This window comes from Mastomys coucha, unplaced genomic scaffold (genome assembly GCF_008632895.1).
Source record: "Mastomys coucha isolate ucsf_1 unplaced genomic scaffold, UCSF_Mcou_1 pScaffold18, whole genome shotgun sequence".
NCBI lineage: Eukaryota > Metazoa > Chordata > Mammalia > Rodentia > Muridae > Mastomys > Mastomys coucha.
This window is the reverse complement of record NW_022196900.1, coordinates 35,806,734-35,813,672: the sequence shown is the minus strand read 5'-3', so window position 1 is coordinate 35,813,672 and position 6,939 is coordinate 35,806,734. Positions and strand designations below refer to the sequence as shown.

Sequence of the window (6,939 nt, the reverse complement as noted above, 5' to 3'; positions counted from 1 at the left end):
ATAATGTCAGCCTCAATTAATTCTGGGTACTAGGATAATGGATAATTTTGTTGTCTTACTTTTTCCTACATATATTTATTTTATCTAGGAATAGATTAAAAAACATGAGTGTATACAATGTCTAATTGTCTCTAGGGGAGTTTCAGTTGACTGGTGAGCAAAGGAAGATGCACTACTCAAAGTTAGGAGTAGCGAGACAGCTTAGCTTGGAAAGGCACTTGATGCACAGTCCTGACTGCCTGACTTTCATTCCCAGATCCCAGAATGGAAAGAGAATCAACTCTTAAGGATTGTATTCTTGGTTCCATGTATGTGCTATGTCATATACCCTCTTCCTCTCACAAACCTACACATCATATACACATATCACACAGTACACATCATGCACATACACATTACATAAATATATCACATATACATATCATAAATATACATATCACACACATGTACACAACATACACATGATGCACATACACATCACATACTTGTGCATCATAACATATACATCAGATAGATAAAGAAAAAGATGAGGCAAATAGTAAATATATACAGTGAACCCCTTAAAAATAAGTTTGTCATTAAATTGTTTCTAGATTTTAGGAGGATGAGCACAAGAAAATGAGGGACTTCAGTAAAGTACAAATAAGATGAGGAAAATAATGTGGGTAGGAAAATAAAGACAGGAAAAGAGTCCACGTGGAAAAGTTTTCCTTGCTGTCTGTAAAATGGCCATGCAGAGTTTTGGAAGGATATAATTCTCTATGAGGTACCTATTTGGATTGCAACACAGCAATAAACCTGAAGGAAGAATATTTATATATTGCCTAGAGTTTTGTATGTGACCATTGGCACTTCACTACCAATTGTGGGTCAGTGTATAGAAGTAGAATTAAAGCAAAAGAATCTCTATGACTATACCACCCTGATTGCACCCAATTTCGTCTGATGTCATGAAGCTAAGTAGGGTTGGGCCTGGTTAGTACTTGGATGGGAGACCACCTGGGAATACTGGGTGCTATAGGCTTTAAAAAAAAGTGAAAAAAGGTAAGTTTCATTTTAGGAAAAGTAGCAGAAAATATTCAAAGAGTTTTAGTGCTTAGAAGACACTAGCCATAAAAGAAGAAATATAATCAATGGAAAACTTTATATGGCTATGCAAAACCACTGTTATTACTGGCACATTTACCATTGGTCAAACAGGTATAAGTGTGTATTTTCTCTTTACATGTCCAGAAGTATACTAGCACATCCATATTGCAGGTGAGAAAATTAATGGAGAGGGTGTCAAATTATTTATCTCAGGTCATAAAATTAGCAAAGGTATATAGCCACACTTAAACCTATAAAGGTCATTCTAAGGTCTATACTGTTAACCACATTACTAGCAATATTATCCATATTGACAGTCAATAGCCCTCTTTTGTCAGCAACACTGTCTATATCACCACCACCATCTTCCATGGCTTTAATTTTTAATTTTACAAACTTTATTGTAAAATAGGTTTCAAATAGTAATTTATAATTTATGAAATACTACCTACATGTGGTAAGATTGTTGGAGCTTAAATCAATACTCACAGATTTCAACATTCAATCTTTGTTGTCTTCACTCTAGCTATTCCTCAAAGGGTGATTTCAGATAGCAATCAGCATCGCTTGGGACCTAGTTACTGAATAAGAATGCAAACTTTAGCAAGCTTCCCACAAGGGTGTACATTAATGTTTGAAAAGTCTGATCTCTATGCATTGCCGCAATATATTCCCAGCTAGGATCATTTCTGGGGAAAGTTAGGAAGGCATTTGTAACATCAGCATCTTCAGATCTCATCTCTTACACTGCTAACTTCATCTTTTGGTCTGCATTATCAGTTGTAAAAAGGTTTTGGCAACAAATAGCACAATATAAGGAAAAATTATCTCATGTAGTAGAAAGTTAGAACCCAAAGTTGAAGGTTAGTGATTCAATCATCATCTCCGTATATTCATGCAAAAAAGCCTACTATGATCATTGAGTTCAGGCTATTACTGAAGGTTTGATTGTAGAACATAAGACATATTTAGCAATTCCAGCTTCCATGGATCCATTGAGAAGGGAAAAGGACCACTCTTTGTTTCTTCTTTTGAGTAGAAACTCATGATTGTTAGGGATGCTCCGAAGATTAGATTAGATTTCCTCTGTTTCTTATTCAGTTGAATTTGAACATTTGTTCTTTCCTAATAACTGCTCTACAGGGAAGGGCTTCTAGATCATTGCTCATATCTAGTACCTGGATATTCTTGATTTCTGTCCTCTTGTCCAACGTGCTCTCAGCTGGCTATGCATATTTTCTTATAAAATGATATATAGGTTTGAAATGTGCAGCCATAAAGTCAGCTTAGATGATTAGCTAGTCCTATTTCAGGTCACTGGTCTCAGTTTACATGCAATGGCCCTTAAATGGACTGGCTTTGTTTTTGAGATAACCTTAGTTAGATAGAATAAACACAATTTTGAAATATCTTCCATTGCTTTAATGCAGCATGAGTTGACAAGAGTGCTGTATTGAGAAGCCAGAAATGACGTTTGTACAGAGATGAATCTATAAAGATGTTGATGGGTCACATTATCTCAGTTTCTATTCCTACATTTGTAAAATGATCACACTTAGGTCTGGTTCACCCTGAACTATAAAGAGCTTAAATGATAAAACATGAAAGAAATGTTAGAAAACAAATGCAGCTTATTTGTTTTGTAATTAATCCTATCACTAAGCTGTAAAATCTTTGCATTTTCATGGTTGTTTAACATATATATATATTAAACATGTATTATATATATTAGTTTCACATATTACACATAGCCATGTACACATCTGAGAGTGGTATAATAAATATTGTGTCATAGTAAATATATATCAAAGAGATTTTTCATCCATCAATTGCCGTATGCTAATATTTTAAAATAAATGAGAACTGTTCTGTCTCATCATGTTTTATGGTGTCCTGACACTTCTTTTTTTCTCAAATAGGGTAGTTTATTAAGTCCTTCAGATGTAAAAATCTGAGCATTACAACATTCAGTCCCTTCATGTTTTTTCCTAGGTAAGTAGTACTTTAGGCCCATTAAAGAAATATATTTTAGAAAAGGAGATGACCTTTGGAAATCCTGTCTCTTCCCACATGAATAACAATGTGTGCTTCTATGGAGGTCTGATGTTTAGAAGACTAAGAGATGTATGGCATCTGACCAGACAACATCTGTGCAATGATGATTACTTGGTGGCCATTATCTGAAGTGCTGTTGTGGCTCTGAAGCGCAGTAGAGAGACAAACACACATAATGCAGCCGGCCATCAACCCATCAAGCAGAGCATACTTAATAGAGCAATGCAGAAATTAAGTAATTTCAGAAGAGGAAAAAAGACCCTTAAACTATTTCTTCTGCTTTCAGCACTTTCTGTGTAAACGAAAACCTTTACATACAGTTTTACAGACATCCTTTTATAACTAATATCATCACAGTTTAACTATGTAGTAAGAAGCCAAATGCCAGTTTTCTCTAGCTTCTTTAGCATTTTGACTCTGAACTTATACTATGACTTATGCATTTCAGGTTGACAAGGAGCTTTTATAATTCAATGTCTAGGATTATAAATGAAGATTTAAGTTTAAATCTCATTATTGCTAGTGACATGTCTGTATCTACATGTTCCCTTATTTACAAAATGAGGAGTTAATGGTAATTTTGAGATTTTCCAGTGTAGGTCAAGCGAGGGGTAAAATGTTGCCAGAGCAACCATGAGGATCAGCCTTTAGATATTTAGCACTCACATAAGAGTTGTGTAGATGTAGAGATTAACATTTAATCCCAGAAAATAGAACTCTGAGACAGATAGTCCCTGGGATATGCTAACACTTAAATAGAAGGCACATGAATTAGGGTTCTTTAGGGTAGAAAGAATCTTGTAGAATGAATATATATATATATATATATATATACATATATATATATATGTGTGTGTGTGTATGTGTGTATATGTATATATGTGTATATATATATATATATATATATACACACACATATATATACGCTTTGTTAGAATGACTAACAGGGTGCAATCTAATTAATCCGACAATGCTTGACTGTGAATAAAACGTCCAAGAATCCAGTAGTTGCTCAGTCCATAAGGCTGTATTTCTCTGCTGCTCCTCAGTATATGCTGTAATTCCAAACAAGTAGGCTCTACTGACAATGAAGGAATAGACGTGCTAATAAAGTAAGAGTAAACATTCAAAGAGCAACAGTTTGTTTCAATGTCATTAGATAAGTTTCCAGCAGAAGGTGTGGCCCAGGTTAAGGGTGTATCTTCCTAACTCAAAGATCCAGAATAGAAGTGGGACTTCTTACTTCAAATTAAGGAAAAAAGTCACCCCACAGAGGGCTGTCCTCCATCTTGGATTGTAACTTCGAATGTAGTCAATTTGGCAATGAAGAACAGCCATTTCATTATCCAACTTCAACCTCATGCATGTGTGTATCTATGCATATGCACATCATCAAACATGCAAGCATGTATATGGACATGCATGTGTACCACACATGAATACATGGAAAGAAATGTATTCTGAAATGTAATGAGCAAATTTAATTTATGTAAAGTACTAGTCAGACTGTAAACATGATAATCATTTACTATACAGTTATATTTTACCTTTCAATAAAGATTTATTGTGTTTACTGCACTAAGGAGGTGAAGGACACTATTTTGTAAAATGATTGGCTTTCTGCAAGTATGCAGCAGGCTCTTGTTTACCCAGTGCATTCTTATTGGCTCTGCTGTCTTTTCTGTAAGGGTAGCCTTCACAGTAGCCCCTAGCCTGTAGGAGCACAGCCAAGGGCAGGTGGCACTTAGGCGCACATTAGATTCTAGGGACTAGAAGGAATGGATTAAAAATGTAGTAACCTTTTTATTCCTTGCAGTTAAGCTAGGATCCACCTGGGCACAGGTTTGTCTCCATTCATTTTCAATGCTGCTACCTATGGACAACAATTTATCACAGCTTCCTCCTCAGAAGTAATAATCATTCATCTTTCTTTCCACTATGACCAAATCACCTTGAATGAGTATATTTTTCACTCTTAATTCTGGATGCAAAATTCAATTCATAAATTCTTCTGTTTAAAGGTAGTATTTGCTTGTCCTGTCAGTTACTGTTCTCATTGCTGTGACAAAATACTTTTCAATAAAAGAAGCTGAGGAAGGAAAGACTCGCCTCACAAGTTTAGGGTATAGTCTGTCCTACCAAGTAAATCATGGTGGCAAGTGTGTGAAGCACTTGGTCACATCACATCCATTCAGGCATCAGAGAGAGAGAGATGAATGTTCATGCTAGTGTTGACCCTCAATGCACTTTCTTCTTTTTATTCAGTCTTGGATCCTCACCCCAACAGGGAAGCATCTTGTGAGAATAACTACCTCAGAGTAGGAAACCAATAAATTCCCTTTAATCTGGAGTAGTCAAAAAAAATCACCTTTCTAGAATCATAAGGATAGGAATTAAATATGAATGTTGATTTGTCATATAGGAATTTATAATTATTTCATTTTCAGTAATAACTATGCCTTTTATGTTTGGAAGGATCAGAGGGGGAGACAGTTTTCTAGTGTTGTGGAGATGAAAAATAATTGGGTCCTACTCCAAATCCAGTAATTTCCACTTAATCTCAGCCATTGCTTTACAGAATGCAATCAAAACATACGTACAAAGCTACAGAATGGCTCAGGAGTCATCAACTCAAATATATATTATGAAAGCTCTGCTCTTTTGTTCTCTCTCTCTTTTTCTCTCTTTTCTGTTTATTTTTGCTTATTTTTTATTTTTGAGACTGTAATATATTATAGCATTTCTCCTTTATCTTTTCTCCCTCCAAACACACCCATATTCCCCTTTCCATATTCTTCTTCAAATTCAAGGCTTCCTCTTTCTTTGTTATTTCATGTATCTATGTATATATATATATATATACATATATATATTCTAATATAACTAGATCCCTCTATATATTGCTACTTGTATATATGATTTTAAGCCTCAGCACTTGGCTCTGGATAACAAAATAGTGTGCTCATCTCTAAGGAAGACCACCTTTCCCACTCCCATTTTTCCTCACTTATCGGCATTTCTAAAGTAGTTTTGAAGATGTGAAAATTTTCAATCCATGTTGACCTATTCATTGATGGCATTGTTATTCAGCTAACAATTGTGTAGTCACATTGGTGAGGCTATGCAGGCATAGTTTCTGAAATTACTAAGTGATAGAATCTTATAGCAAATTCTCTGATCTTCTAGCTCATACAGTCTTTTTACTCCTTCTTATGAAATGTTTTGTGAGTCTTAGGTTTGGGAGCATTTGTAGATGTATCTAGTTGGGACTGGGATCTATAACTCTGCCTCCCTAGCACTATATAGTTGGTTATGTTTCCAGTATCAAAAATGCTATCCATTTTGCTGAGCAGGTACTAAATCCAATTAGAGAGCTGTTAGTTACCACCTAAGTATGTGTGCCACTACTGTACCTGCAGTGTTATCATACTATGTTAGTCAGTGATAGAGTTAATAGGCATCATAACTTGGTAGGACTATTGATTGTCTCCATCCTTTGGAATTTGACTGATGCCTTTGGCTACCTAGAAAGGTAGTCCTCAGGAGAAGACATGTAAGTCAGTTCTAGGTTAGCGACCTGTAGCCCTGTTTCAGAAGTGTATAGTGTCTTTAGTAGTAGTGACTTACCTCCCTCCTCTGAGGGGCAACAAGGGCAACAATAATAGGCTGTGTGTTTTGAGAATCTCTTGGAAATCCTTGGTTCTAGGAAAACTGATGTCCACATACAGAAGAATTAAATTTGACCCATATCTATCTCCTTGCACCAAACCAAACCAAAGTCCAAATGGGACAAAA

The 6,939-nt window shown here is 35.5% G+C and overlaps 1 pseudogene; it reads left to right on the top strand.

Moving 5' to 3' along the window:
• Nucleotides 1-904: 904 nt before the first annotated feature.
• LOC116097235 lies at nt 905-1,024 on the top strand (annotated as a pseudogene).
• The last annotated feature ends 5,915 nt before the right edge of the window (nt 1,025-6,939 follow it).